This window comes from Cervus canadensis, chromosome 8 (assembly GCF_019320065.1).
Source record: "Cervus canadensis isolate Bull #8, Minnesota chromosome 8, ASM1932006v1, whole genome shotgun sequence".
Taxonomy (NCBI): Eukaryota; Metazoa; Chordata; class Mammalia; order Artiodactyla; family Cervidae; genus Cervus; species Cervus canadensis.
Genome location: NC_057393.1, coordinates 65,003,133 through 65,028,002, shown reverse-complemented (window position 1 = coordinate 65,028,002; position 24,870 = coordinate 65,003,133). Strand labels below are relative to the sequence as shown.

The following is a 24,870-nucleotide window of genomic DNA, read 5'->3' as shown; positions in this document are numbered from 1 at the left end:
TCCTAAATATGCATTAGAAGGACTGATGCTGAAGCTGAAGCTCCAATACTTTGGCCACCTGATGCGAAGAACTGATTCGCTGGAAAAGACCCTAACGTTGGGAAAGGTTGAAGGCAGGAGGAGAAGTGTATGACAGAGGATGAGATGGTTGGATGGCATCACCGACTCGATGGATATGAGTCTGAGTAAGCTCCAGGAGTTGCTGATAGATAGGGAGGCCTGGCGTGCTGCAGTCCATGGGGTCACAAAGAGTTGGACACGTCCGAAGTGACTGAACTGAGCTGATACCCTATAGTTAATGAGTTTGACAGCATTTGTTTATTTTTCAAGAGTTCATTGTTGGTTTTCTGAGGACCATTAGAATATTAAGCTGCATTTATTTTCTTTTGTTCCATATTCCCAATCTCCATGCTTTATCTTTCCTTACTTGCAAAAAAGGGGCATTTGTTTCATCTACTAGATTTCTTTTTTAGGTATAAAATAATATATTTAGGTTAGATGTAATATTAATCCTTTCATTCAATGTTATTTTTAAGTAGAATGTTATTTTTATTAAACAACAACAAAAGGTTATAACTTCCTTAATCTGAACCATTTCAATACTTTTCTAATTAAATCCAACTGAGCTTCACCAGAGCTGCCTCGGAAGATTTGTTCTATCTAATGTTATGCTTTCTAATGACTGGTTATACTTTCAAAATACTTGAATTGATTAGTCATTCATCACATTACTGAAAAGAAAATATGATTTAATCTAAACAGCAACGAAGTTCTCAAAACTACCCCTCAAGAGTTTCATCTTCACACTAGCTAAAATTTACACTTCACACATACTAAAAATTACAGTGCACTCAATTCAACTGCAGTACAGGGATACAGCTACTTCAGTGCTTCACAACACAGATGGATGCCATTTTAAAAATTTATTTTACTAAAGCTACAACCTGGAACACTCATTAAATACACACTAGGCAGTAGTGCAAACATCAAAAAGTATATTGATTTCACTGATATTTGCAACACTTATTCTTTGCCAAGGGTGTGTGTTATCCCCAAAGTACATGCAATCTATGAAAGCGACAGTTGCCAGGAACATAGGAGAATAAACAATAGAGAAAAAATGAGCATTGCTATTGCTGTATTTAAGATTCACTGACTTCTGAGAGCAGATTTAAGTAGTTCCAGATTGCCAGTAAAAATATCCCTTGGATGATCTTTAAGAATTATTGCAATTAATATTTTCATAATTGATTTCATATCCATAGTTTATATGCTCATAGAATACACTATATGACCATCACTTCATGGCAAATAGATGGGGAAACAGTGGCTGACTATTTTTCTGGGCTCCAAAATCACTGCAGATGGTGATTGCAGCCATGAAATTAAAAGACGCTTGCTCCTTGGAAGGAAAGTTATGACCAACCTAGACAGCAATATTAAAAAGCAGAGACATTACTTTGCCAACAAAGGTCTGTCTAATCAAGGCTATGGTTTTTCCAGTGGTCACGTATGGATGTGAGAGTTGGACTATAAAGAAGGCTGAGCGCTGAAGAATTGATGCTTTTGAATTTTGGTGTTGGAGAAGACTCTTGAGAGTCCCTTGGACTGCAAGGAGATCCAACCAGTCCATCCTAAAGGAGATCAGTCCTGGGTGTTCATTGGAAGTTCTGATGTTGAAGCTGAAACTCCAATACTTTGGCCAGCTGATGCGAAGAGCTGACTCACTGGAAAACACTGATGCTAGGCAAGATTGAGGGCAGGAGGAGAAGGGGAAGACAGAGGATGAGATGGTTGGATGGCATCACCAACTCAATGGACATGGGTTTGGGTGGACTCCGGGAGTTGGTGATAGACAGGGAGGCCTGGCGAGCTGCGGTTCATGGGGTCGCAAAGATTTGGACATGACTGAGCGACTGAACTGAACTGAGCGTTCACTAACCTGGGCTTATGTGTCTTCATGATAGCAGAAACAAAGGACTGCAACTAATACAATATATAAAGCCTAATATAATACTTTGGGCTTAGACACATTCAAATGTTTGTTGATTTAAATAGAAATACAGTATTTTGAATGATGCCAAATACATATAAAAATACTGACTATATAAATAGGCTATTGGACTGAAAGTGAGAAGAATCAAGTTTCTAGTTTGGTTGTATCATTGTTTCTAAATGCCTTAACATGACAAAGTATTTCTGTACTATTCCTCTGACCAGCATTTCTTTAGACCCGAATGAAATTCCACTTCATCCAAGTGGGATTTATTTACATAACTTACAAAAGTTGTGTAAAATAGTCATTACTACTCTCGATTCCTTCCTCTGAATTCCTATATAATTAACAGCTTGTGCCACTATTATAGTACCTTGTTTATTAAATCATTTTAATGTGTGCCTGCAAACTTGCCAAAGAGACTACAAATCTAAAGGTACAAAGTATATTTTAGCTTCTAAGTATCCTAAGTGCCAGTTAACGAATCTGAAGTTATTACCACAGTAATAACAAGTGTTAATGTTCAATCACACCTGAGTACATACAGAAAACTTAGCGTCTCTTTCTACCTCTACTACTATCCTGCTATGTGACAGTAAAAGCCTTATCCTGTCTAATAATGCAGGAGGATGCAACAGCACAGGTGGTTATTTCTAAGGTCTTTCTGGCTTTAAGAGTTCTTTCAGGAAACAAAATGTAAAGGTATTTTGTACTGTTTGGAAGAAGAAAGTCATCCTGATTAGCTATTAATGACATAACAAACTACACTAGCCTCATTGGCTTAAGAAAATTTCATACAATCTAAAATGTCCAATTGCCATTATTTCATCTAAGTCTTTAGTTATTTATTGAACAAGGTACTGTGAGGACACTGCAGGAGACACAAAGATGAACAAGACATAGTGTGCCCACAAACAACTTATAATTTGGTAGTGAACATAAAACAACTATTCAAATAACCATAATGCAAAGCAGGAAAAAAGGTGTTACTACAACATAGTAACAGATTCAAAGAAAGAAGAAATGACACTAGGTGGAAAAGCGGAAAGGGCTCAGGAAAGAATTCTAGGAAGATTTACTGAGAGTAGGAAAAAGCTAAGCATTCTTTACAAAAGATCTTGGCTAAATACACTGTCTTAGAAGCTACCAGAAATATAATCTTTGCTGTACAACTATGACACGTCTAAAAATGCAGTAATATGTCAGATTTTAATTATGCCAAATACCTTTTTAAAACATCTGCATACATTTCCCTTTAGATGAAATAAATCAGATTGAAAGTTCCGCAATGAAGACACCAGGATGACTGCCAAACCACAGTAGAGATTAACATTCATGTCTAGAAAAGATGCATTTTCATACCTCAAAGTGACATTACTGACAGTATAAATAAGGAAACTTCACACTTCAGCTCATTCTGTTCTGAGAAGTGAGTATTTTTCAACAGCAGAGAAAGAACTATTTTAATGATGTGGGGAATGTAAAGTTAATTTAAGTCATAGAAGTCACTAATAGTAAAAAAAAAAAAAAAAAAAAACTATGCACAAGAATCATGTCACAGAAATGTTAGGTTTTACATAGAACTTTTGTACATATTCTTGCTAAATGAAGATGCTACAGAAAAGCAAGTCAATATCTCATAGTATTCAACTCCCTGAAACTCTGTGAAACATTTCTTCAATCATCTAAGAACCTCCAAAGTTCACTTTCTAAAAACACACACACATACCTGCACTACACACACACACACCTGCACTGCACACACACACACACAGTTTTTTTTTATTGCAATTATAAAACCTGAAACTCACTTCTCATGAGGGAGGGAAGAAGAAATGAAGAGTAGCAATCTCCCTTCCTTGAACAACTACATAAAAGAACAAAGGAAGTCTATTTAAAACAAAAAACACCATCCAGGAAACTACACAAATAATGGTAATCAATATAAATTTTCTAAAACCACTAGTATGTGCTAAAGTATTGAAATGAATAAGTTTCTTCCAATACTTAACATTTCTTAAAATAAAAGAACGTCTCCAACTTTTGATTCAAGTCTTGGAAATTAGGTACTTATGGAGTTATAATGGTAAACAAATAGTTTTAATGTACTGAAGAACCATTATAGAAAACTATCGAATGAAAAAAAAATTACTTATCAGTAAGGAAAGCCAAGCATTGCTCTAAAAGAAATTAGTGCCAAGACAGTACTGACTTGTACAAGCAAAGGACAGGGTCTGTAGAAGTGAAGAGGAAGAGAAGCAGTCTAGAAGATGCACTGTGGAGAACCATTTTTAACTCTCCACCTCCTCTAAACATCTTTGGTTTATCCAAAATTAAGATACATTTCAATTTCAAGCCCTAAGCCTCAAAAATTTTATGGTGACTTAGCTATATTTTTGGCAACACCAGCAGTCACAAAATCCTCATATATAACAAAAAATTCCACTTAAAATATTTCTGTTTAAACAATTATTATAGGATAATCCAATAATGTGCTGTTAACCAATATTTGATTATTCACTTGGAATTTTCTGTCAACTCTCAGAATATAAAATGTAATCTTTATCAACAAACCAAAGTATAAAGTATTAGGTTAAGGTTTGCATATATACGATTTTAAGACAACAAACAGGAGTTGCTGAAGTCATTAGAGAATGCCTACATTCCTATCTCCCAATATTTTCCCCAAAAGCAATGCAGAACAACAAGAAAGGGGAAAAGAATCACATGAAAACCATGAAAAATATGCATAAGGGCAGAAGATATATGGGAAATCTCTGTACCTTCTTCTGGATTTTGCTTTAAACATAAAAGAGCTCTTTTTAAAAAAAAAGTAAACTCTTTTTTAAAAATTCATGTGGAATCTCAAGGGACCCCAAATAGCCTAAACAATCTTGGAAAACAAGATGAACAAAGTTGGTGACCCCTTACTTTCTGATTTCAAAACCTACTACAAAGCTATAGCTATCAAAACAGTATGATATGGCATAAAGACAGACATGTATATTCTAATGGCATAAAATAGCCCAACAATAAACCTCCACATATATGGTCAACTGATTTTCAGCAAGGGTGCCAAGACTATTCAACAAAGAGATGACCTCTTTTCAACAAATAGTGTGGAAAAACTACATGTCCACATGCCAAAGAATGAAGATGAACTCTTAGCTTACACCATATGCAGAAATTAACTTAAAATTCACCATAGATTTACGCATAAGAGCTAAAGCTGCAAAACCCTTAGAAGAAAACACAGGGAAAAATCTTTATAATACTGAGTTTGGCAATGGCTCCTTGGATTGAACATCAAGAGCAAAGGTAACAAAAGAAAAAAATATATATATTGAAAATATATATTGAAAAAAATATATTGACTTCATCAAAATAAAAAACTTTTGTGCATGAAATTAGAATACCAAGAGATTGAAAACACAACCCACACAGAGAGAGAAAATATTTGCAAAAAAGGATTAATATCCAGAATATATAAAGAACTCCTACATCTGAACAACAAAAAAAGAATAATCCAACTCAAAAATGGGCAAAGAATTTGAACATTTTTCCAAAGAAGACACACAGATGGCCAATAAGTACATGAAAAGATGCTCGACATCATTAGTCATTGGGAAAATGTAAATCAACACCACAATGATATATTTCACACCTATTAGGATGGCTATTGTCAAATTAAAAAAATGTATTTCTCAAACCTTTAAGATTTTTAAGCTAGAACTGAAATATGTAATGTACTGGCATGATAACAATACATCACAAGAATAATATCTTTATCACATATAGTCCTAACGCTTCTGTTAATTTCCAAAACAGCTTAAAATAATTACTTTGAACCAAAAATTTAAAGCTGAAAAAAAAAAAGCTATCTTCAATGCCCTGCAACACAATATATTAGACTCAAATAACACAACTACACATTATTACCTTATAAAAATAATTGTGCAGGATAAGAAAAAACACATCAGGAGAAATATTTTAAAAACCAGTATGGATATAAAATATTTTTATCAACATGATCAACAACTTAATGTAATGAACACATAACAGAATACTGAACAGCTGCATATTACACATTCTTTTCAAATACACACAAAAATTATAGAAATTAACCACATGAAATGACATCTGAGTTTTACATTTAAAAGTCAAGTGACAGTGGAAGTGGGAAGTTACAGACAAAGGATTGACCAAGTGTTGATAAACAACGAAGCTGCCCTTCTCCAGGGGCTCTTCCCGGCCCAGGGACTGGACCTGTGTCTCCTCCGTCTCCTGCACTGGCAGGCAGCTTCTTTACCACTAGTGTCACCTGGGAAGATGTGGAGCAATAGGAACTGTCACACTTGATGTTGGAACTGTACACTGGTTTAATCACTTTTGAAAACTTTGACATTATCTTGATAAACAGAAAACATGAACACCTTTAATCCTGAAATTTTTTTCTTTTTTTGCTATGCTGAGTCTTCATTGCAGTCTGTGGGCTTTCTCTAGTTGTAGCACTTTGAGCTTCTCTAGTTGCGGCACACAGGCTTAGTCGCCCTATGGCCTATGGGTTTTTAGTTCCCTGACCAGCACTTGAACCCATGACCCCTGCACTGGAAGGCAGATTCTTAATGACTGGACCACCAGGGAAGTTCCTAACCCTGAAATTTTATTGTAGAAAAGTTCAAACATATTCTGAGATACAAACAGGAATGTTCATAGCAATGTGTTTGTAACAATCAAAACTAGCAATAACCCAAATGTCCATCAACAGTTAAAGGGATAAACATGTCCTAATTCCTAATGCAGATAAATGAATAAACAGGGATTCATGTCATAGTCATTTACGTGTACCTTAATTTTTTACACACTTTTACTTCAAAATAAAACATTTTTTAAAAGGAATTACTAAATTAACTTTGGAAAATTTATATCCCCCTCAAAATGCTTTACAAGTAACACACGATAAGCCTCATAAATATAATGTTCATTGGAGAAGCATATCATAAAAGAATATAAACAGGTAGACTTCATCTATATAAAGTTCAAAAAACAGACAAAACTAAGTGTTTAAGGATACACATAATCATGATTATCATCAAAATTCTGGAGGATAATTTATCTCCTGAAGAGATAAATTGTTTTAGCAAATTATGTTCAGAGACTGAGACTGTCTCTGCCAATAACTTATTTAACCCAGGTTCACTGCAGGAATTACATGATAATATGTCACAAGCCAACAGCATACAGGATAATGTCTCTTTATATGTAAATAAAAGAAATAACATACCCCAAATCAATGGTAGACTGCTTTGGATAATTGATTCAAATGATTACACTATTTTTCCAGACAAAGAAGAGATGAAGAAATAAAAGTCCAAATTAAGCCAAGGTGAACCTTGTTGGTTTTCAGAAGAGTCAGCTTAGTCAACCAAGAGCTGCCAGTGCAAACTGAAATCCCTTGTTGCTAGAGCTGGATGTTAGTGGAAGGAAGGCACTAGTGTTGGCGGACAAGATATCTCCTTCACAGGATGACTGCACAGTTTTCATCACTGCTGGCAAAGAGCAGCCTTGCTACAGCACGTCTTTGGAGAGCTATTTTAGATCAGTAAAGAGTAGCCTTGCCCAGATTGAACATTCTCAGTAAGTCCTCTCAAGTTCTTGGTATTTAAAGTTTAAATGTTCATTACGACATAGTCTCTCCTCCATATGTTCACATCAACAAGCACTCAGCAGCACAAAAATTTTGATGATATCATCTTGACACAGACTCCCCAATGTAAACAAATTCACCCTTAGATCAAAACAACTTCACTTAAGCCATAAACAAGTAAGTGAAATCATAACAAGCCAACACATAACAGGATGTGTGATCAAGGAAGGGCATATCGGGGACTTCTGGGGTGATGGAAATGTTATTTTTGGCCTGAGTGATGCTACCTACATGATTCACTTTTTAAAATTATTATTTAAAGTGTACAAAAAAAAAAAAGTGTACATAGCTGTTTCATGTACTTTTCTTTATATATGCTATATGCCATAGCTATACGTGAAATATACAATATAAAATTCTTTCTTAATGATACTCAACCATTCAAAAGCTAATATTAGACTGAGTTAAACTACTCATACAACAGAACAAACCTAAATGGTCTATATAAACCTACAACCATAACCTCATTCACGATTTGCTAATCATTGAATTCATTCATTGTTAAGTCTGTTTGCTTTGCTCATAAAGTATAACATGGGAATGTATAGCAAAAATAGTAGTTGACTAAATCCAACTTTACAAAAAGCTGAGACTGATTCCACAAAGAGTACATTTTTTTAAAATAAGGAAAACATAAATTTTCAATCAACAACAATATATACCATAGAAAAAAGAATATTTTATGGGCTTCCCAGTGGCTCAAATAGTAAAGAGCCCGCAATCCAGGAGACCCAGGCTTCATCCCTGTGTTGGGAAGATCCTCTAGAGAAGGGAATTGGAAACCCACTTCAGCATTCTTGCCTGGAGAATTCCATGGACAAAGGAGCCTGATGGGTTACAGTTCACAGGGTTGCATAGAGTCGGACAGGGCTGAGCAACTAACACTTTCACTTCCACTATTAAATTAAAAGCTCTAAATCCTACTGTGATATAGAAATGATATGTGAAGACAGAATGAAGGAATCAATATTTTAAAAGAATGTCACCTTGCATTTTCAGAGAACTTTATATTTTAAAATGCTCCAATGAATACTCTCCCATTTGCATTATACTCAATTTCCAGAAATGGAAAATGAGGTACATGATTAAAATGTAATAATAATTCCATGTCAGAACTCAACTGTCCATGTCACAACTCTGAGTCCATGACATGTTTCTCAGAGTCTCATTCAACAGCAAAGGATTGATCGGCAGTACAGGCCAATCTGTAAGAATAATATACATTTCTGCCAAAGGAAGTCTCTTTCTACATAAATAACAACTTCAGTGGAATTTTTTAGTATTCACAGCAACAGACATCTTTATTGATACTCTTTTATAACAATCTGTCTATATTTATGTTCTCTCTAGAAACAAACCTGCTAGGCTGACAGTAATATTAGATATTTCACAGGCTGCTTTTCTTTTTCTTTTTTTAACCTTTACTCCAATTTCTATTTACCCTTTTTTTTTAAGACTTTCACTTATTTACTTGAAGATGTTGTTTTAAACTTTGGGATTTAATTAAAACAAAACTATTGCTGTTGTTCAGTCAGGTCCCACTCTTTGCGACCCTATGGACTGCAGCACGCCAGGCTTCCCTGTCCTTTACTATCTCCTTGAGTTTGCTCAAACTCATGTCCATTGAGTCAGTGATACTACCCAACCACCTCATCCTTTCTCACCCTTTTCTCCTCTGGCCCTCAATCTTTCCCAGCATGATGAGTCTTAACCAATGAGTTGGCTCTTTGAATTAGGTGGCCAAAGTATTGGAGCTTCAGCTTCAGCATCAGTCCCTCCAATGGAAATTCAGGATTGACTACCTTTAGGACTGACTGGTTTGATCTCCTTGCTGTTCAAGGGATTCTCAGGAGTCTTCGCCAGCATTATAGTTCGAAAGCATCAATTCTATGGCACTCAGCTTTCTTTGTGGTGGTCCAACTCTCACACCTGTACATAACTACTGGAAAATCCATATATATATACACCTTTGTCAGCAAAGTGATGATCCTGCTTTTTAATATGCTGTTTAGGTTTGTCAGAGCTTTTTTTTCCAAGGAGCAAGCATCTTTTAATTTCTTGGCTGCAGTCACCATCTGCAGTGATTTTGGACTTTCACTTATTTACTTGAAAATGTTGTTTTAAACTTAAGAATTTAATTAAAGCAAAATTAGAACATCACAAAGTTCTAAACATGTATATAAATCTGTATTATATATTTTGTTTTGTTCTGCTTTGTTTTAATAAACTGAGGCCCAGACAGTTGTGTCTAACTCAGGGTTATCTAGTTAATTAATTTTAGATACCAGACCTTACTAACTCGACCTCTTACTGGCCATTAATTTTGAAGTCAGTAAGACCTGTGTTTCTGACTTTGGCAACTTTGTGCTTCCATAAAACAGGGGTAGTAACACTTACTGCAAAGAACTTTGAGGAGAATTACATGAGAAAATGCCAAATGCTGAGCACCATACCTAACATGCAGTAAATGATGAAAAAATGTTTGTTTGGAAGGTAACATAAGAGAATGCTGCTGAAAGTGATAATTCAAATAAAAGCTATACTTTTCAACATAAATTTCACTAGAATGTTACATAAACATATAACACCTAAATATATTCCTTTTAAAGCAAACATTTATGCAAAGTAAGGCTCTAATAATAAATTTATCTATTATCTATCCTTGCTATCTAATTAAGGAAATGGACACTTGTTTTCTTCTAGTCTAAAAACCATTTCAAATCCATGGAATCACTTCACCATTTCTAAGAAACCTTGTATTTTGACTCAAAACTATCTATTACAACAAGAAAAAAAATGAACAACTCAATTAAAAAATGGACAAAGGATTTCAACAGATATGTCTCCAAGGAAGATATACATATGGTCAACAAGCACATGAAAAAATGCTCAACATTATTAGTCATTAGGGAAATGGGTATTACCAAAAAACAAAAGCAAACAAACAAAAAGCAGAAAATGACAAGTGTTGGAGAAAATATGAAGAAACTGGACCCTTGTACACATTTGCTAAGAATGTAAAATAGAAAAGAATGTAAAATGCAAAAGTCAAATGTAGAAGTACCATGTGATCCAGCAACTGCAACCCTAAGCTTATACCTAAAAGAATACACAGCAGCACCACTCACAATAGCCAAAAGGTGGCAAGAGCCCAAATGTTCATCAACAGAAACCCAAAGTATGTTGTATACATATAATGGATTATTTAGCCTTAAACAGAAATGAAATTCTAATACATATTACAACATAGTAGTCAGATTCTATTTTTAGCTTTGGGTCCTTTGAATTCCCCTGTACCCCTTATGGCAGCATGTCATGCAGCTATAAATAAACTTCATCAGTGCACTTTATGGAGCTGCCTGCTTTGTTTTTGGTCTCAAAGTTTCTTCTCAGTCCAGAAGATATTATTCAGTATCTCTGCCTTCTAACATGGGTCAACAGTAGGCTTCTAGTAATTAAGTTTTGGGGGATTCAATAGTTCTATGTGGATTTTCAACTGTTTAGGGTTGGGTGGGTATCGATGTCCCTAACCTCACATTGTTCAGGGGCCAGTCATAATTACCAACCTACAAAGAGGGCACCAAAAAACATATATACCCAGACTCACTCTCCACCCTCTGTCATTAGCCAAACCCTACTGGATACCAGAGCGAATGGAGCATAGTGTGTAGTCCATAAAGGTCAGCTTCCTGGAGCATGAAGTAGGATGGAGAAGGGTAAAGTAACAGTGGGGGCAAACAAAGACTATCTTGTACAACATAACCTACTACTTTACTTCACATGTCTATTTTACTATACAAAAGGAAGAATTAAAATAAATGTATTTTTCAGTATAAATAAGAAGTTCCTGTTGCCATAAAAAGTAGGGCAATCGACGGGTTAAAAAGACAAAGGCTTTTGTTGTTATTTAAATAGAAAAGGGAACTCACACATTTTGACAAACAGATTCAGTATTCAGGCTGCCACAATCAAGAGCATTCAGTACTCAGTGTGCCCCAATACCCTTGCAAACACTGAGATAAAATATGAAGAAAGAAAAAAAGATCAATATAACAGAATATTAAGAGCTAAAAGAGACCTCAGAAATTTTCAAATTTTCAGTATGAGAGGAAACAGGCCAGAGAAGATGATACTTCAAGCAACTTCATCAAGATGACAAAGATACTTAGTAGCAAAGTTGGAAACAAACCAGATCCTGTAACTCCTTGTCTAATTCTCTTCCCACCATAGACTATAGAAATAAAGCTGGAAATCCTTCATATTCTGGAAACTGATTAGTAAACAAGTTAAATAATCACCACCCAGACTCACAGGTTAGAATGTTTCTTACAGTAGAATCCTAGGTTTCCCACAATAACAATATTCTGTCCTCTATCCTCTTAACCAAAAATTTATACTTCATGAATCCTAATACATATAGTACACACAGAACCTAGAAGCTGAACAGAGACTTTAATCTGAGCTTAAAGAAAATATGCAGTTAGGAAAGAAATTGTCAGTGAATTAACAGCCATGTTCCTATAAAGCATGATATTAAAACCTCTGGGTTAAATGTGTAACAGGAGTCATCCAATGCTTTGACAGTTGAATTGCTCCTTCAAAATCTGGGGTATACATGAAGAATGCATATTCCATTGGTCAAGATGAACACAAAAGTCACTTCTTAAGATGCACACTAATTGCATACTTAGGAAACTAACAAAATAAGAATGCAGTATCTGGAAGACAAAGCCCAATAAACTCAATTATAAAGAGAAACTAATTTTAAAGAGGAGAGAGAAAATAAAAGTACTAAGGATTAAAGTAAATTACTTATAAAAGTAAAAGCAAATTTAAAATGGCTTCTCCAGAAAATAAAAATATAACATCAAACCTTTGCAGCTCATTTAAAAACTTTCAAACACTCAGAAAATTTCAAAGAATACTATTGTGAACATCATACCTAAACTGAACAATTAACATTTCATCTATTTTCTTCATCTATCTATTTATGTCTATCAAGTTAATTTTTAAACCCACCACTTCAAAGTTACAGACACTAAAACTCTACCCCTAAATACTTTAATAATATTTTCCTACATAGCTACAATACCATTGTCATACTTACTCAAATTAATAGCAACTTCCTAATATCTTTCAATACTATTAATAGTACATATTCAAACTTCCATAAAACATATATTTGGTTTTTCAAACAAGGATCCACACAAAAATGAGGTATCTTTGGTATTTTTTTGAAGTCTCTCTAATCTAAAAGTTTCTTTACACATAACCTTTTTCTCGCCTCACAACCCTAATCTTATTAGCTAAACATAACATAAAATTTATCCACATCCAGTAGAATGGCATTTATGTATCATCCTTGTGCACTACTAATGGGAATGTAAGACGGTGCAGCCACTACAAAAAATGGTATGGCAATTCTTCAAAAAATTAAACAGAATTACTATATGATTCAGCAATCCCACTCTGGTGTATATATCCAAAATAACTGAAAACAGGGACTTGAATAGGTTTTTGTACATCCATGCTCATAGCAGCATTTCTCACAACAGCCAAAAGGTAGAAGCAACCCAAGTGTTCGTGAACATGAATAGGTAAACAAAATGTGGTGTGAAAGTACAAAGGAACATTACTCAGCCTTAAAAGGAATGAAATCCTGAAACATCCTACAACATGTATGAATTTTGATGACATTATGCTAACTGAAATAAATCAGTCAGAAAAAGATCTGAGTCGTGTGTGTGTGCGCACACACACTCAGTTGCTCAGTCACACCCAACTTTGCGACCCTATGGACTACAGCCCACCAGGCTTCTATGCCCATGGGACTTTCCAGGCAAGAATACAGAAGTGGGTTGCCATTTCCTACTCCAGGGGATCTTCCCAATCTAGGGATCAAACTTGTGTCTCTTGCCTCTTCTGCATTGGCAAGTGGATTCTTTACCATTGAGCCACCTGGGAGGCCACATAAGCCACCTTAGAGTAGTCAAACTCATGGACTGAAAGAATTGTGGTTGCCAGGAGTTAGATGGATGAGGCACTGGAGTTGTTACTTAGTGGATGCAGCATTTCACTTTTGCAAGATGAAAACAGTTCCTGACAGGGATGACGGTTTCACAATAACCTGAATGTACTTAATACCACTAAGTGAAAGTGAAAGTTGCTCAGTCATGTCTGACACTTTGTGACCCCATGGACTATACAGTCCATGGAATTCTTCAGGCCAGAATACTGGAGGGGGTAGCCTTTCCCTTCTCCAGGGGATCTTCCCAACTCAGGGATCAAACCCAGGTCTCCCACATTGCAGGGGGATTCTTTACCAGCTGAGCCACAAGGAAAGCGCAAACTGTACACTTAAAATTGGTTACTATGTTAATTTTTGTGTGTATGTATTCTACCACAATTCTAAAAACTGGAAAAAGAAAATTCTGATACATCCTACAACAGGCATGAACCTTTAAATCTTACATTAAGTGAAACACATCAATCACAAAAAGGCAAATATTCTATGATTCCACATACATGATGAACCTACAGCAGAAACAAAGTAATAAGCTGAGGCCAGAGGTTGGTGGAAGGAAGGAAGTAGAGAGTTTTCTTTTTTCCATGAAGGTTTCTTTTTTTTTCCTTTTATTTTGAATTCTGTCCTCAGTTCTGTTATCTTTCTTTTTTTTTTAATTAGTTGGAGGCTAATTACTTCACAACATTTCAGTGGGTTTTGTCATACATTGACATGAATCAGCCATGGAGTTACATGTATTCCCCATCCCCATCCCCCCTCTCCACCCGATTCCTCTGGGTCTTCCCAGTGCACCAGGCCCAAGCACTTGTCTCATGCATCCCACCTGGGCTGGTGATCTGTTTCACCATAGATAATATACATGCTGTTCTCTTGAAACATCCCACCCTCGCCTTCTCCCACAGAGTCCAAAAGTCTGTTCTGTACATCTGTGTCTCATTTTCTGTTTTGCATATAGGGTTATCGTTACCATCTTTCTAAATTCCATATATATGTGTTAGTATGCTGTAATGTTCTTTATCTTTCTGGCTTACTTCACTCTGTATAATGGGCTCCGGTTTCATCCATCTCATTAGAACTCATTCAAATGAATTCTTTTTAATGGCTGAGTAATATTCCATGGTGTATATGTACCACAGCTTCCTTATCCATTCGTCTGCTGATGGGCATCTAGGTTGCTTCCATGTCCTGGCTATTATAAACAGTGCTGCAATGAACATTGGGGTGCACGTGTCTCTTTCAGATCTGGTTTCCTCAGTGTGTATGCCCAGAAGTGGTATTTCTGGGTCATATGGCAGTTCTATTTCCAGTGTTTTAAGGAATCTCCACACTGTTTTCCATAGTGGAGAGTTACTTTTTAATGAGTATAAAAGTTTTCTGTCTGAGAAGAAGAGAAAAATTCCAGAAATGAATGGTGGTGTTAATTGCACAACAGTGCAGATACACCTTATGCCTCTCAATTGTATACTTTTAAATGTCTTTTTAAACGGTAAATTTTTTAAAACAGCGGTAAAATAGACACAAAATTTACCATCTTAAGGTTATATTAAGTATATTCAGCACATTATGCAATCACAGCACAATCCTAAATTTTTAACAGAACAGGACATCTGAATCGTATTTCTCAAACTCTGGATTTATCTAATGGTTGCCTTGTAGCATGGTTTAAATATTTCTCTAGTCCTTTTATTTCCTGTAAACTAGAAGTTACACCTGAAAGTTTGATCAGAGTAAAATTAAGTACTTTTAGCAAGAACTCTTCATAGATAATTTTGTATAATTCATAAGCCTTGGCTTAAGTTTTCTTCTTCCAGGTCTAACCTGCCATTAATAACATCAAGTCTGTCTTTCATCTCAGCCATTGTAGTTTCCACCTATAGCTTTGCTTCTGTTCTTGTTCAGTTGCTAAGTCGTGTCTGACTCTTTGTGACCCCATGGACTGAAGCATGCCAGGTTCCTCTACCCTCTATTATCCCTTGGAGTTTGCTCAAATTCATATCCATTAAGTTGGGGATGTTACCTGTATCTTCCATGTTTCTAATTAACACATTCAATCTTTCTTTGCGTTTTTAAGCATATGGAATACAGTTATAAAAAACTGTTTTACCATCCCTCTCCACTAATTCTATCACCCATGTCACTTCTGTTTCAGCTTTTATTTTTTTCATTATGAGCCATATTTTCCTGCTCCTTTGCATACCTAGTAATTTCTGATTGGATGCCAGACACTGTGAATTTTACATTTTTGGGTGCTGGATATTTTTGTATTCCTGAACCTATTCTTGAGCTTAGTTCTGGGACATGAATAAGTTACTTGGAGGAGTCTGACTGTTTCAAGTCTTGCTTTTAAATTTTTTAGGCTAGGCCAGAGCAGTATTTAGTTTAAAGCTAATTTACCTCACTACTGAGGCAAAACTGTTCTGAGTACACAAGTCCCCATTTACTTGCAGTTTGGCTCTTTGTGGTTTCAGTTACCCATGGTCAACACTGATCCAAGAATATTAAATGCAAAATTCCAGAAATAAACAATTCAAAAGTTTTAAATTGTGTGCACTTCTGAGTTCAGTTCAGTTCAGTCGCTCAGTCGTGTCCAACTCTTTGTGACCCCATGAACCACAGCATGCCAGGCCTCCCTGTCCATCACCAACTCCCAGAGCCCACCCAAACCCATGTCCATCAAGTTGGTGATGCCATCCAATCATCTCATCCTCTGTCATCCCCTTCTCCTCCTGCCCTCAATCTTTCCCAGCATCAGGGTCTTTTCAAATGAGTCAACTCTTCGCATCAGGTGGCCAAAGTATTGGAGTTTCAGCTTCAACATCAGTCCCTCCAATGAACACCCAGGACTGATCTCCTTTAGGATGGACTGGTTGGATCTCCTTGCAGTCCAAGGGACTCTCAAGAGTCTTCTCCAACACTGCAGTTCAAAAGCATCAATTCTTCAGTGCTCAGCCTTCTTTATAGTCCAACTCTCACATCAATACATGACCACTGGAAAAACCATAGCCTTGATTAGACAGACCTTTGTTGGCAAAGTAATGTCTCTGCTTTTTAATATGCTGTCTGGGTTGGTCATAACTTTCCTTCCAAGGAGCAAGCGTCTTTTAATTTCATGGCTGCAATCACCATCTGCAGTGATTTTGGAGCCCCAAAAAATAAAGTCAGCAGCTGTTTCCTCTGTTTCCCCATCTATTTGCCATGAAGTGATGGGACCGGATGCCATGATCTTAGTTTTCTGAAAGTTGAGCTTTAGGCCAACTTTTCCCTCTCCTCTTTCACTTTCATCAAGAGGCTCTTTAGTTCCTCTTCACTTTCTGCCATAAAGGTGGTGTGATCTGCATATCTGAGGTTATTGATATTTCTTCCTGCAATCTTGATTCCAGATTGTGATTCCTCCAGCCCAGCATTTCTCATGATGTACTCTGCATGTAAGTTAAATAAGCAGGGTGACAATATCCAGCCTTGACACACTCCTTTTCCTATTGGGAGCCAGCCTGCTGTTCCACGTCCAGTTCTGACTGTTGCTTCCTGACCTGCACACAGGTTTCTCAATGCCCCACCCACTGTCCTGCCAGCTCCCCATGTGAATCATCCTTTTGATTGCCTTATTTGATCCTCAATAACTCTGAGGTTTCTCTGATCCCAGAGCCATTGCTCTTAACCATTATGCATCCTTACCATTTCAGGAATTATTAGGATAGAAAGTCAAATGATATCAACCTTAAGTTGAAAATCAAATTATGAAACTACTTAATTCAAATGCTATCATAGATTAAAGGCCTGAGAAAATTAGTAGTGTTGCTTTATTTGAAACACATTACAATAGAATCTACTTGATCATTTTTAGAAACACAAATTTCAAATCTAAAAGGAAGTTTTATTTGAACAAGGAAAGCACTTGATTGAAATGAAAATGAACTATCATCTGAAACTAGGAAATTGAGATTTGAGTGTATTTATAGTATTCCACAACAGTTCTGTCAAATAGAATATGTCAGAATGAAAGAAATATTTCATATCTGCAGTGTTCAATACAGTAGCCACTAGTTATTTGTGGCTATTGAGCATCTGAAATGTCTCTAGTAAAACTAAAAAACTGATTTTTAATTTTAATTATCATAAAATTTAATTATAAGTCATCTGTTTGTCTCCACCACTAGACTGTGAGCTCCTTAATGAATGGAATGTTTTATTTCTCTCTTTCCAGTGCTTAGATACATATTAAGGAAAGAAAGTAATTGATGTATGGCAGAATGTGCGGATAGAATTTTCTAGGAATCTCCAAGTAAATTCTCTAAATGCATCAGTCTGATAAAGGTTACAGAGTGCAGACTTAATCTATTAAATTATATCCTACTTCTACTCTGATTTTTAAAGCAGATAAAATATTGTAATTACTCATTTATTCACCAAACATGTTCTGAGCTTGTACATAAGACAGGTATTCTGTTGAGTGTTCAGGAGATGATGGCGAATAAGCCTTGTTTACGGCATCAAGAATCACTCATTCTCTAGGAAAATACATACAACTGCTCCACAAAATAAGAAGAGTATTTTTTAAAAATAAATATTATGGGAACCACCAAGGCAAATAACCACCTGATAGTGGAGGGAGATACACAAATTGAAGAACAACTCATTTATCTAATCTTCTGAAGATGAATAATAACTCACCAGTTGGAAGATGGTAGGATGGTGAAGAGGCATTCTCAGTACAACAAACAGCCCAAGAAAAGGCATAATGACACAAAAAGGCACAGATCGTATGGGGAATAAAAAGTAGTTCACTATGACTAGAACATGGGAGAAGGAACAGGAAGAGAAGGTAGAGAGATAAAGTTATATTACAGCTAGATTCTAATGCCCTTCATGTGCCATGTTACAGAATGCTCACTTAATCCTACTAGGATAGTGGACAACTTTCAGATGTTTAGTTTTTTAAAAGGTAAACTTTAGCTTGCTGGTTTAAGTCCAATAACCCCAATGAACAAACTTTAAAAAGAAAAATCTGAACGGTAAGTAGAGCTTATAAATAGACATCAATAACTGTCTGACTCTGAACAAGCAAGATTATTAAGATAGGCATTTTAAGTTTTAAATGACCAATTTAAAACTTAAAATCATTTTGAAGGAAAATGCAAACCTTACTTGTATGCCTCACATGAATGATAAGGATGTATCTCTTAAAGATCTTAAAGATTATTCCTTTTTCTCATACTCAGTAACCCTATCTTAAATTTATTATTGTTGGCGAGGAATCTTTACAATTTGCAAAAAACAAAACTGATTACTCTGTTAGTTTAGGGGGAAAAAAGGTAATCCAGCTCTAGCTGATTATTTTCTCATTAATAAGGCCAACACCTCTCCACCCAATACAGCAGTACTTAAACTCCCAACCCCATATTAATGATATTTGATGTCAATCACTTCTCACAGTTGTTCAGTTCCACAGTTGCCTCTTTCGGTTTTTCCGGTAACATTCTAAACCGCTATCTTTTCCACCTGCAGGTGTCCAGTATATCATGTTCTCAAAGTATTACTTTTTTGCAGGAGTATTATCCTGAACTTATCCTTTAAAATAAAAACAAATCCATTTTTATCATTTGTAGCTATTAAAGTAACCATAAATTCTGCTCTGAACTTTCAAAGGTGCTCAATGCCTAGCTCCCCTTCTATAGTGAAGTAACAAACTATCTTCCTCTTACTGACCTCTATTGAGCTCAGAGTTTGTGTAAAATTTACTCAATACATTTCCCCATCCTGACACTTATACTTGAATTAAGCAATCTTTATTTTTGTGTTTTTTTATTTAAGTATAGTTGATTTACAATGTTGGGTTAGTTTCAATTGTATAGCAAAGTGATTCAGCTATACATAAATATATTTTTTAAGATTCTTTCCCACTATAGGTTACTGAATATAGGTCCTTGATATTCATCTATTTTATATATTAATATGTATCTGTTAATCCCAAACTCCTAACTTATCTCCCCCCACCACCTCACTATCTCCTTTGGTAACCATAAATTTGTTATCTATGTCTGTGAATCTATTTCTGCTTTATAAATAAGTTCATCTGTATCATTTTTTTTAGATTCCACATACAAATGGTATCATATGATACTTGTCTTTCCCTGTCCTACTTCACTTAATACAATAAACTCTAGGCCCATCCATGTTGCAGCAAATGGCATTATTTCATTCTTTTTTATGGCTGAGAAATATTCCACGATACATACACATCCCACATCTTCCTATCCATTCATCTATCAGTGAACATTTAGGTTGCTTCCATGTCTTGGCTATTATAAATAGTGTTGCTATGAACACTGGGGTGCATGCATCTTTTTTAATTAAGAGTTTTCTCCGGACATGCATTCAGGAGTGGGACTGCTCAATCATACGGTAGTTCTACTTTGTTATTTAAGGAAACTCCATGTTGTTCTCTCCAGTGGTTGTATCAATTTACATCCCCAATGATAGTGTAGGAGGGTTCCCTTTTCTCCACACCCTCTCCAGTATTTATTTGTAGATTTTTTTTTTTTTTGGTCATGTCCTACAGTTTGCAGGATCTTAGTTCCCCGACCAGGGACTGAACTTGGACCCATAACAGTGAAAGAGCCGAGTCCTAATCACTGGACCACCAGGGAATTTGCTAAACTTTTTAATTATGGCCATTCTGACTGGTGTGAGGTGATACCTCATTGTAGTTTTGATTTGCATTTCTCTAATACTTAGTGATATCGAGCATTTTTCATGTGCCTGTTAGCCATCTGTGCATCTTCTTTGGAGAAATGTCTATTTAAGTATGCTCATTTTTCAATTGGGTTGTTTTTGGGTTTTTTTTGATATGAAGCTGTATGGGCCTAAGCAATTTTTACAAATTGGGCAGTCTGCTAATAACTGTGTAGCTTAAACAAAGTTTTCTAGTTTATTGCTATATATTCAACATAGAATTTAAAACCCGCTAAAATCTAGACAAACTGAATAAAGAACAATCTAATTAATTCCTCCAACATCTATATATTTTAAACTCTCTGGGCTAAACATTCTCAAGTTGGGAAAATAAATTCTTTTTAGACATTATTTTTTGTTATTGTCACTGTTAACAATCACATTCAGGGACTCCCTGGTGGTTCAGCAGCCTAGACTCTGTGATCCCCATGCAGGGGGCCTGGGTTTGGTCCCTGATCAGGGAACTGGTTTCCACATGCTGCAACTAAAATTCCATGTGCCACAACTAAAAAAGGTCTCATGTGCCACAGCTGATACCTGGCACAGCCAAATAAATAATTTAAAAACAACACAACCATCACATTTATGAGAACCTGCTAAATCCCAGGCACTTGGCATATATTAATTAATCCTCAAAAAATCCCTATGAGATATTACTATTTTCATTTGCAAATAAACTCAAATTCTGAGAGATTAAGTAACTTGCTCAACATCAAGAAGCGATGGAGTTGAGTTTTAGAAGAGAGACCTGCCTGCCTGTGCCACCAGTGTTAGCAAATAAAGTTCAAATGTCCACTGAATTGAGCTACTAACATCTTCTAAATGAAAACAAGAAAGTGGAGTAAATAATACGTTGCATCAATTATATTTTCTCTTAAAATATAATGAATCATCAGAATAATCCATAAAGATACAAAACAAGACATTAATGTTAACTATAGTTTTAAAGTTAACACTCAGTAACAGCAATTAGTGACAATTATTATTTATTTTTTAAACAATGCTCAAAATTAAGTAGTTTCTACACAGACTTTTGAACATAAAATAATTAAAGAATCAAGTATGTAATCATATTTACTACATATACTTAAATATTTAAAACATTTATTTACTATTTATAAACTGCAGTTTATATAATCAAGTTCACACACAACAAAAAATGTGTGTGTGATTACCAATAATCAATTTTAACAAACTGGCCAAATATACAATATATTTAAAGCTGGAAAATCTGAGTACTCCAGAGCATGGGTACTTATACATGTGATAACAGTACAAATAGGTGCACTCAAAGAGTTCAAATTTCAAGTTCTATAAATTAATAGTAGACACTTTAAAAAGGAAAAATCAACATGCAAACTGTAGAAAGTAATTTATATTGGGAAAGGAAAGCAGTTAATTTTTAAAAATACATGTAAAATTATTTTAGTGGACATCTGCTATTACTACCTGTCCGGCAATCTTTCTCCCTTCTCCAGGAAATGACACTTCAATTTTCCTTTGGGAACTATAGGTCACCTACCCTTAATTCATGTCCTTTTAAACTGTATCTCCCTCCATCCTACTCCACAGTGGGAAGAAGATCCAATTCTGAACACCCAAGGCATTCCATCTGTCTGGTCACAGAGATTGTCTCTAGGATGGGCAATGACCCAAGTAAGGCCACAGGGTAGTTTGCTATTATAACAGAATTCTATTATAATAGAATCAGAAAAAGGGAAGTCTTCTCTCTTCTGGAGTTTCTGAGGTTGTAGGATGTAAGCCCAGTACTCTCAATGCCATCTTTCCCAGGGAGTCTGACCCCAAACTCAACTTTTCCACACTGATGCCCAACCCAAAGCAAGAGGAAGTAGTGGTTACATGTTGGCATGGGAAAAGATAAATTAGCATTTCAAGTTTCAGTGTTGTATTTCTTATAATGTTTCTATTTTTCAAAAATAAACACATATTACTTTTATAATAAGAAATATAAAATATTTAAAAATACTACCCCTGTATTTTCTTCTCAACTATTCTGAGTCAGCAATATTTAATGTCTTAAAAAGCATTAGTAATTTTCTCAGAATTTACTTAAGTGAGTAAAAATCTACTTAAAAAGAATCAACTTTTTCCCTTAGCATAAAATCAAGCTATTTTCCTTTCTGGTGGGCGGGGGGCGGGGGGGGGGGGGAGTTGTGAATAAACTTTTTTAAAAGTTAGTTCTCTTTTCAAGGAAATATTAAAAAAAATTATACTCAAGGGACTTCCCTGGCAGTCCAGTGGTTAAGACTCCATGCTTCCAATGTAAGGGGCGCGGGTTCCATCCCTGGCTGGGGACCTAAGATCCCACATGCCGCACAATGTGGCCAAACAAAACCCTCTACTCCATGTGGAAAAAAATTGGTAAACATTTAGCAAGTGTTGCAGTCATTGTAAAAATTGGTCAAGAGGGAAAAAGTGGCCAAATTAGGTGTAATAACTTTGTCAATTACTCAGTTCTATATTTCTGAATAATATAAAATCTGAAGGATCAATTAAGTCTTTCAGTTATTATTTTACATAATACTGCATTATAGGATAAATTACATACCATTGTTAAACACAGGAAAGTCAGTCTCAAGAGTCACCTCTTGGGAATGCAAAGTCTATGCAACATAGTAAATGTTCTCTAGATTATAAACGAAGATAGCAATACACTCTTCTGTTCTCTTGCTCATATTAATTTCTGTCATTTTCCTTTTCTCCCCAGGTACCCAACCAGCCCCTGAATCTTTACTTTTTGTTAGCGTTTCTTGTGTCTTATCACCTTCAATAAGGTCACTGAGGTCTTCCTATGTGGTTCAGCGGTAAAGAATCCGCCAGCAATGCAGGAGACACAGGTTAGATACCTGGGTCTGGAAGATCCCCTGGAGAAGGAAATGGCAACTCCCTCCAGTAATCTTGCCTGGAAAATCCTATGGACATAACAGCCTGGTGAGCTACAGTCCCTGGGGTCTCCAAGAGTCCCACATAACTGAGCTACTAAAAGGACACAGAGCAGCCAGAAGCCAGAGCCACGTTCTCACAAACAAGTGAGTGAGTTCTAAAAAGTTTTTAGGATGAGACAATATTTAAGAAGCTCAATACCTTAGGCAACGCCAAGAAGATAATGGGACGGTCAACCTGGCCAACACCTAAGTCTCAAGATGCTGACATTTTATTAATTTGTCATATCGTTCAATGAAACCTAAACTCTCCAACAGCTATCAACCCTAAGCTGTTTCACTCCTTTCTCCTGCTAGATAGATCACGTGCACCTGTGACTCAAAGGAATATTTTACCTAAATAAAATAAAGGTAAACAAAGGTATACCCAAGAAACTGCCCCCAAATTCAGACACATCTACTTATAAAACAGAAAGTAAATATGTCTTTCCAAGTACCACAAAGAGAATAAATTATTTTACTCTAGTCCTAATTATAAAATGGTTATTCTACATATACTTGCAAATATCCACAATACTTTTTTTTTTAGGCATCTGAAAGAGAAGATAAAGAAACCGTAATACTACACAGGTAGGAACTTAAAAAATAGTTCGGTTTAAACTCTTCTTCCAACATTTTTACACTGAGTCAATAACGCCCGGCTCATTCTCAAAACACCGTATTGTGGGCCAGGATAGGATAGTGAGAAGGAAACTTGAGAGAGAATGGGTAAGACACTGGGAAAATAAAAACTGAACGGTCCAGGAAACCTGTACTTTGTTTTGTCTCTTCAGGTCCCCCATTTATATTTCCACCTTTTTCATTTCAGTGATTAAAACTTCCCCTCATCAGAGACCTAACTATAAACTCCCCACCCACTTCCAACCACATCCCCAGATGCCAAGGATGGTCCCTGGTCGCCTGTGAGAAGAGAGACGTCGGCGCTCAAGTGAACCCTGCAGCTGGGAACTCGGAAGTAGAAGTTCTCCCGGGACAGGCAGAAGGGACTGGGTGAAGTGAAGAAAAGCTGAGGAAGCGAAGCAGGCAGGACTAAGGGCTGGTCTCAAGCCCCAGTCTAGACACATCAGGGGGAGACAGCTGTCCCGCTCGACCAGAGAAGTCGCCTGACCCCAGGGCAGACAATCGGCTGGCCCCAAAGGTCTGGTGTCTAAAGCTGTTTCGCATCCCCCTTCCTTTCGTCCTCCCTGAAAGGCTCTGTCCTCAAACCTTCACAGTCCCAGGACTCACCCGTCCACGCCTGAGCTGCAGTTGCTTCTCCGTCAAAGCCGCCCACCTCTGAAAACCATAGAGATGAAGAAACAGCCAAGACAAGCCTCCACTTCCACCACCCACTCTCACGTGACTCTCCTAGCCGCTGGGCCTTTCGGGATCGTGGTGAAATACGTGTGGGAGGAGCACGGAGGAAAAGGGGTGGGGAGAGGCCCGGAAGCAACCCGCCCCGCCCGGA

General features: G+C 36.3%; 1 protein-coding gene across 5 annotated transcripts in view; it reads right to left on the bottom strand.

Moving 5' to 3' along the window:
- The window catches only part of MICU1 (mitochondrial calcium uptake 1), a 221,350-nt gene extending 196,558 nt beyond the window's left edge, over positions 1–24,792 (bottom strand). For 4 of the 5 annotated variants that reach the window (XM_043476629.1, XM_043476631.1, XM_043476632.1 and 1 more), the window contains exon 1: positions 24,651–24,792. The gene's annotated coding sequence lies outside the window, so the exon portion shown is untranslated. Of the gene's footprint in view, positions 1–7,280; positions 7,430–24,650 lie in introns of those variants that run through there. The other variant, XM_043476630.1, reaches the window with a different exon arrangement.
- Between the last annotated feature and the right edge of the window lie 78 nt (positions 24,793–24,870).